This window comes from Eutrema salsugineum, unplaced genomic scaffold (assembly GCF_000478725.1).
Source record: "Eutrema salsugineum unplaced genomic scaffold, Eutsalg1_0 scaffold_3, whole genome shotgun sequence".
Classification (NCBI taxonomy): Eukaryota; Viridiplantae; Streptophyta; class Magnoliopsida; order Brassicales; family Brassicaceae; genus Eutrema; species Eutrema salsugineum.
Window position 1 is genome coordinate 14,458,206 of NW_006256756.1, and position 8,917 is coordinate 14,467,122.

Genomic DNA, 8,917 nt, shown 5'->3' on the forward strand with positions numbered 1-8,917 from the left:
CTTTTCTCTTCTCTTCTTAAAAACGACCTAAATTATATGTATTTATAGTCTCCAATACTCTCTGGTGCCAAGCTGTAAAGTGTGCTGGAAAACTGATACTTCCATCTTTGAGATCTCCAAATTTGAGCTATATCAGACGGTGAGAAGGCCTTCAATCGGGGGTGAACTTCTGACGGTTTGACTATGAGCTAAAAATCTGGTCTTCTATCCATTTTATTAAGCTTTTCCCTAAGTTTCCTGAAAATAGTTTTGGAACTACAAATACTAGAAAAACGTAATAAAAGTACTTGAAAGCAATAAAAAATAGAAAAAGTATTTCAAATCGATCCATAAAAGTGGTCAAACTACGGTGTTATCAGTTACACGTATGACGGTTACGAGTGACAGCGTGAAAATATCCAGTGTTACGATCTCCACTGTGGATACCTTGCTGTTTGACCCTGGAATCGTCCAGAAAGGTGACCAGCAGTCGGTGGTCTGATCCTTCGTAGTGGAGGTATTCCGATCTACCAGAGGGAAAGGCTTCCACCCAAGCATCGTTCGAAATGGACCGATCCAATCTCGCTCGAACGAAGTGGTCATAGCGCATGCCTTGCCAGGATAGCGGATTGCCAGAGAAGTTAACATCCCATAGCCTATTTTGGGATATGAAGCTCCGAAAGTTGATAAAAGAGCCCTCGTGCCTCCTTGGGCCTCCTCGCTTTTCTGAATTATCGAGGACCTCGTTGAAGTCGCCTGAGAGGATCCAAGGAGACTCCCTATTTGCACCTAATTCCGAGATTTGGTTCCTAACTTCCTGTCGTCATTGGCTCGCTGGATGACCATAAACGAAAGTAAAAAAGAATGATTTCGCCTTGTACTTAATTTTGGTTTCAATGAAGTTTGGGGAAGAAGATAGAATCTCCAGAAGTGTATCTTTCTTCCAAATTAAAGCTAGACCACCACTAAGTCCAATCGGAGGAACCGTAAACCTGTTATCATAATCCATCCACTGAAATACGCTGAAAACAACATCATCTTGGTTTTTTGTTTCAGCGAGAAACATAATATCCAGAAAGAGACTCAATCTCAATTCCCTTAGGCGTCGAACTGTCAAGTAGTTTCCAATCTCTTGACAGTTCGAACAGGTTGTGATCATTGAGTCGACGATGGTTTTGGGCAACCATCAAGCCCTTACAAGTAGAAGGCACTAAGACCTTAGAGATAGAAGTAACAAGATCACTACTAGAAAGATCTACATTAGACACTACAGCAGAGGCTGTCATGGTCTTCAAAGTCTTTGCAGCAGGATGTTTTGCTGGATCAGCCCCCGAGCCTCCTTCGTGGTGAGTACTTCTTCGTCGAAGTTCTGTGTTTCGCCTTTGTGCTCTGGATTAGGCTACTTGATGCTAGTTTCTTTGAGGCAGAACGTGTAGACAATTTTTCTGCTGTTCTGGACGCTGTTTTTGTAATCTTCCGCTTCGGGGGAGTTTTTCTGGGGAATTCCAGACGTTGCTTTGCCGGAACAGAGCGAGGACCCAGTCTAAAGGTAGCCGGAATCTTCTCACCATGCAGAGGTGGAAGATCCGGGATTGTAGCCTTAGAGGAGTTCTCGGAAGAGGAGTGTTGGTGCCTTTAGAACGTGCTTCTGTGTTGAGAAAAGGACTCGAGCTAGATATTGAATTCTTCTACCTCCTCCGGAGAACCCAGGAGATCATCATTCTCGACCCAATCCCTGTGAGAATCTAAAGAAACACCCGCATTTGCAAAGGGAAGCGGGTCATTTTGGAGGGAGCACGGGTCTTCTAATCTTTCCAGGGCTGACCGGCGATGACCAGTGTTCAAAGATGCAGTGTTATCGCGGCGATTAGGAGCAGAGGTGTCGCGAGGAGTGACAGAGGGAGTATGGTGCGAATCTTCAGCCAGAAGTCTTCGTCGTGAGGTCGGAGGTTCACGTAGAGGAGACGCAGCACTGTTCAGCACACTCTTGCCAAGAGCATCTCGAGAACGATAACGGTGATCTGACACCTCTCGGGGAGAAAGTTGCAGAGAGCCACTTCCACGCGGAGGAGCTTAAGCTCTGTTCAGAGCATCTCTGTTCTGAGCAGCATGCGATCGGTGACCAGACTCACCCCAGGGAGAAAGCTGTGAAGAGCCTCTTCGAAGAGGAGGAGATTGAGGTATGTTCGGAGCCTCCCTAATTGGTGCACCACGAGAGCGGAGATCAGAAGCATCTCGGGAAGAGGGATGGAGACCCCAATTCTTCGATCGATGGTCTCTGCGGTAGTTGCCATCAGAGTGAGGGTTACGGTGAGGAGCAGGAAAGTCTGAGTAGTACGAGGCATCGTACCGAGCTCGGGATTTCTGATGAGGCTTGGAAAGACCACGATCATCCCTTATGGAGTGAGTGGGCGGAAATGTGACCCTGTTGTCGTCGTATCTTCTCGGGGGGACCGCGAAAGCCTTCGGGGAGGGAGTTTGTCACCTCTCAGAGCCTCACTGTCACGTCGATGAAGGTCCCTGTCTCTAGCATTGTTGGTTCCAGCTCGGGTATGTTGCAGAGAGGGTTCACTTATCGAGACTGTGGGTGGAAGGAGGGGTCTTGGCGAGGCTGAGAATGCTAAGAGGGGTCCTGACGGTTAGTCTGAGTGCGACCTCTGCGATCATCTTTCTTTTTCCTGTCTTCTTCGAGTCTCTGAAGGGTCTGTTGGCTGTTGATGTGGGAATTCTGTAGATCAGATTCTCTAGGTTTAGACAACATAGAGGATCCAACCAGCTTTGTAATGCACTTGGTTTGGAAACAATCCAACGGTTAGATCTTCAGATACTCCCGATGCAAGAATGACAGGAAATGCAGTTCCGAAATAGAGTATGTGCCGGGACCGCGGCCAACACCCATTTTCCCGCGGGTAGAGCCACCGCGACCGCAGACATTGGTCGTTCACTTTCCCGACGACTTAATTATATCCCAGATCAATTCCTTTCGTTATTTTTGAAGCTCTAAGTGTCTGAGACCACTTCAGAAGCTATAAATACCCCTTTTAGGTCATTCTAAAGGGGAGGACCGAAACTAATAGACAAAGAGGAGAGAGAGAGATTTTCGTGTAACCCTTAGAAGGAGCCGCCGTCTTCGAAGAAGGAGGAGCCGCCGCTGGAGTGCAATCATCGCGCCTCTGTCCGCTTCTCTGTTCTTCGTTTCTCTTCCTTGTTCTCTTTAATTTCCTGCACTTTCAATTTCGTTTATGATACTTTGTTACAATATGTTTGAGTAGTTACCCAGTTGGGTTTAAAGGGATTGTTCAAAGGGAATTTCATGTGTCTTTGCTTATGAATCGATAGATTTAGGATTTATAATCTTCTAGATGATCTTTGTTTGCCTTTAATCTTACTGCGTGATTCTCTGCTGGCCACTTAGAAGCCGATCTGATAAGATATGTTGCGAAAGCTTTCATTGATTGTCTGAACTAGGGTGAAACGAGCAATTCTTCTATAGGAGTGGAAACCTACCTGTAGTTGAGTTGTGAATATTGATGAGTCTTGTTCTGCTATTGCATCTTCTCCCTTTCAGGATCAGAGTGAAAACCTACTGATCAGGGTTGCGAGAGATAGTTGTTTAGTGCTGCGAAAGTAGGCTATTCATACTTTCGTGCCTCGAGTTCTAGAACATACGTAGTTGATTACCTTTATCACTTGTTTAAAATCGACATAGCCTAGTCCATGAACCCCTGCGAATTCCCCTTGAGCCCCAACGTTTGTTTTTAACGCTTACAACCTTCGTATTCCTTTGCTTTTCATTCGCTTATTTCCTTGTTTCCATTATACTTTCATTCGCTTATTACTTGCTTTACTTGCTTTACTTGCTTTCTTTTTCAATTGCTTTTTACTTGCTTTCAAGTTTAGATTTAGTGACAACAAAAACCAAAAACCAAAACCCAAATTGTATAGTTCTAATCTGATTTAAGCATAGCCGTGAATTCGTACTGAAACAACTAAGTCTCTGTGGATCGATACCCTAAGTACTACAGCGCACATCTGTGCACTTGCAGACATTTAGGGGTTATAAATTTAAAACCTGAAGCTTAGTAGAACGAAAACAACAAACCCCATTTACACTCGCTCATCAGCGGTCAACCTGGTTCGCAAAGATATCCCTTTTCTTCTGCCCAAAGTTCTTTGGGAGCCCTAAGTATTTTCCAGTGCCCCCTTCATTTTGAATGCACAGGATGCGACAAGCAGTGTCTTTCTGATATTGTGGGGTCTTTGTGGAGAAGGTGATCGAAGATTTAGAGAGGTTTATGCTTTGGGCGGAAGCTTCTTCATATCTTCTAAGAATAGAAGCAAGAATCGCGCAACTGATAGGGTCTGACCTACAAAAGAACATCGTATCATCGGCAAAAAGAAGATCGTTAACTTACGGGCTATTATGGGAAACCCGCCCGAATGCCAAGCAAGGAGCCATCCTCTTGAGCTTTACGACAGAGCCCTGCTAGCACCTCAGTGCCGAGAATGAAAAGGTAGGGCGAGAGGGGGTCACCCTGTCTAAATCCTCGTGATGGTAGAACTATTCCCTGCAGTCCTCCATTGATAAGGAAAGAGTATGATACCGTCGTGACGCATTCCATTATCCACTTGACCCAAGTAGGGTGAAATTCCAGGCGTTCTAACACCGTTCGAAGGAAGCTCCACTCTATCCTGTCATACGCTTTACTCATATCTGTCTTTACACCCATAAAGCATCTCTTCTTAGCTTCTGATGTCCTCGAGTAATGAAGGGTCTCATGAGTAATCATGACGTTATCGGAGATTGCTCTATTCGGAACGAAAGCAGATTGAGTCTATGCAATCAGAGTTGGGAGAATCCCTTGGAGGCGCTTGGTGAGAGTCTTTGCAATGATCTTGTAGTAAACATTGCATAGCGCAATGGGGCGATAATCTGAGACTTTCCGGGGTCCCAAAATCTTCGGGATAAGCCGAATGTGAGTCGCATTCTGATGCGGGGGAAAATTCCCAGATACGAAGAACTCTTGGATTTCTTTGACAACATCTGGGCCTATAATAGGCCAGTAAGTGTGCAAGAAGCCAGCAGAGAAACCGTCTGGTCCTGGCGCTTTGCTCGGATGAATGGACTTAACAGCAGCATGCACCTCTTCAGAGTCAGGAATCCGAGTGAGGCGAGTGTTGGTTGCTTCATCAATCTTGGGATCAAGCACAGAATTGACCAACTCAGACCTTGATCCAGACTGTGTGGAGAAAATGTCTTGAAAGTAGGAGGAGATAATCCGAGCAAAATCATGCTCCTCGTGAAAGGCAGATCCTCTGCTATCTTCTAATACGGTAAATTTGTTACTGATATATTGTCGCGATGAGGGTGTCAAGTTTTACTCTAAATGAAATCAATAGCCGCAAGTGCACAGCTGATCGATTGTAGTACTTAGGGATCAAATCCACAGGGAAGAAGGATATTTCCTGCAAAAGCCTTCGAAAGAAATATAAAGTAAGGAAGTCTAGAACAAGGCGATTTTTGTGAGGGTTTTGGTGGTGTGTTTAAAACGTAAAAAATGAATCATAAAGAGAAAATACGGTAATTAAAATGACCTAATAACTAAACTTAACGAAAATGAGTAAAAACGGAAAAACGGCTAAACCTAATTGCTTAAATGAAAATCGATTGAAAGAGTAAAGATACTAGACTAAAGCTTGAATAAAAATCGGTGTAAATCTATAGAAAAAAAGGCGCTGGGGTTCAGGGAAGTTTTTTCAGGGGTATGAACGATTCAAAACATTGCTAGAGAGTAATAAGATATTAGTTTAAACTTTTCGAACTGGAGTCACGGACGTATGAATACGCCACAGTCGTGATCATAGACAACTATCTCTCTCAACCCTGACCAGTAGGTTTCCAATCTGGCCCTGGAAAAGAAGAGATGCATTATGTTTAAGACTCGTCAGCATTCACAAATCGCATATAGGTAGGTTTCCACTCCTATGTTTGTTTTGCTCTCCCAAACTAGATCTGACACCGGATGAACACATCTGGTCACCAAGCTACTCTCATGCAGTAATAGCTCATGGAATCCTCATCGAACATATATATCCCCATCGAAAATCCCTTAGACCCAACAATAAAACTACTCAGACATGATAAACGAAATCAAAAACATAGTATTAAAAAGTAGTACAGAAACCGAAATTGAAAAACAAAGAACAAGGGTTCAAGAGATAGATCTCTCTCTCCCTAAAACCTAAAAACAAAGCTTAAAGTAAAATTTATGTAAAGTATTTCGTCTCTCCTCTTCTCTTCTTAAAAACGACCTAAATGATATGTATTTATAGTCTTCAATACTCGCTGGTGTCTAGGGTTCTGGATTTGAGGCTGGGAAAATGATTTGGGCTTCAGAAATTGGCCTTCGAACTCGGAGTTAGCTGGCCTTGGTCGGGATGTGCGTGACCGCGGGGAATGGATGTGCGTGACCGTGGGGAATGGATGGCTGACCGCGGGGAATGGCCTGTTGGCCGCGGGTGGAAACGCTTGCTGGCTGGTTTACGGGACATCTTGCTCTTCGCGTATCTTTTGATTGAACCGTTGGATTGCCAAGCTGTAAAGTGTGCTGGAAAGATGATACTTCCATCTTTGAGATCTCCACATTTGAGCTGGATCAGACGGTGAGAAGGCCTTCAATCGGGGGTGAATTTCTAACGGTTTGACTCTGAGCTAAAAATCTCGTTTTCTATCCATTTTATTAAGCTTTTCCTGAAAAGCAATATAAAAACATAAAAAAAGTATTTTAAATCGATACATAAAAGTGGTCAAAATACGGTGTTATCAACTCCCCCAGACTTAAACCTTTGTTTGTCCTCAAACAAAGCAGAAGTCTAAACTGGTTAAGTGAAAACAAAAAATAGGGAATGCACAAATCTCAGAGACATGAACTCCTAAACTAGGACCAAAAATCGTGCATCAATCCACAACTTAGTCTAGAAAATTCTCACCAAGACACAAAAGATACTAGTCCACTTTTTCCGTCATGCAAAACTTAAACAATCTAAATCTTGATTCCAGTCAACTAGCTCTCTACATTCATTAATTTCAATAGTTAATTCTCAATAAAGACATCATCCAGGGTAGACGGCGTTTGGCATTAAAGGGCTGTTTAAGTGGTGGAGTGATAACACCGGATTTTGACCATTTTTATGGATCGTTTTAATATCTTATGGAGGTGTTTTAACTCTGTTTTCAATGGTTTTTATGTGATTTCTATGTTTTAGAGTTTTAAAATACTTTTCAGGAAACTTGGACTAAAGATGTGCAATTTGGAACAAATGAGCAATTTTGGATAAGTACAGACCGTCAGAAGTATGGTACTCGATGAAGACCTTCTCACCGTCTGCTCATCCCCAAAATTTAAGACAACATAGAGGAGACAACCATCTTTCTAATGCAATTGGTTTGGAGACAATCAACCGGTTAGATCTTCAGATATTCCCGATGCACTAAAGACAGAAAATGCAGTCTCAAAGGAGAGCATAGGCCGCGACCGCGCCCAGACCATGATTCCCCGCGATCAGGACCACCGCGACCGCGGCTTGACAACGTTGACGTCCGAAAGTGACCTAATTCAAGCCCAAGTCCAGCCCACTACTCATTCTTCAAACCCTAGACGTTTCCAACGAATTAGAAGGCTATATATACTCGTTTTAGGTCATTCTAATGACCAAGTCGTGGAGAGAGAGCAGAGAAGAGAGCCGCACACCTCAGAGTTGCCATCTTCGGGAGAAGAAGGAGTCGCCGAAGGAGCCACCATCGATCTCCATATTCATCCTCGTTCTTCGTTCTTTACCTTTCTTTTATTTAATTTCCAGCAGACTACAATACTTCTGTGATGTTTTTATACACTATGATTGAGTAATTCTCTTGTTGGGTTTTAAGGGATTTTTCAAAGGGATTCATGGATTGATTTCTCGTTTCTTAGATTAGGGTTTATCTTTAGAGTTCTTCGTCTAAATCTGTGTTTCGTTTATGTGGCTTTGATCGATAATCTAGCTACTGCGATTAGGTTGATTTACTCATCAAAAGTGTTGTTGAATCGATTAACCCTATTTAGATGAACAAATTCTCTTAGACGGCGTGAGTCGATCTAAAGTGTTTTGTGAAATTATCAAACTAATTTGTCTAGAAACTCAGAGAACTGAATGGGAGTTTAGTAAATCTGAGTGAATTGATTTGTGATTAATACTACGTGAGTAGGTTAGTCTGAGTATGATTTCAGGAACACATCTATAGAAAACTCTATGTTTGATTCACTTGTTAGCTAGTCTATGATTTCTGGTGAATTCCCTAACGCCCAACACCTTCTCGTATTGATTTGATCTTATTGTTTACTTGTTTTAAGTTTATTATTTTCTATTTTTGTCACTGTTCACAACCCCCAAACAAACACCCATATTTTCATCTTAGCTCAGTTCTCATCTCAAGTAAACTCGTATTGCAGTTACTTGGTCTTCAGTGGTTCGACCCCTAAGTACTACAACGTACATCTGTGCGCTTGCAGAAAACTAGGGTTAAAACCTGAGCACGTCATGGAGTTAAAGTGTTTCGGGTTACCTGATAAATCTGGAGGATGCAAGATAATATACAAAACCGCAAGAGAGATAAAGACTTGTTGATGACCGCAATTTTCAGTCACTTCTCCTTGCCAAATGTTGTTGCATAATCCTTCCCCCTTTACTGTGAACAGCTATTCCTCCAGACTTAGATTCTTTTCGCGAATCAGAAAATGGTCTCTAAAACTACATAAAATCGAACTCTAGTTGCCTTGGGACTTAAAATTCGACCTCTCTAGACTCTCTAAGGCTTTTATTTCCTTTCCTTTCTTATTCTCGGATTTTTTTTTTTGTTTTTAGAAAGGAAATGCCTTTTAAAGAGAGAGATAGACTAGAG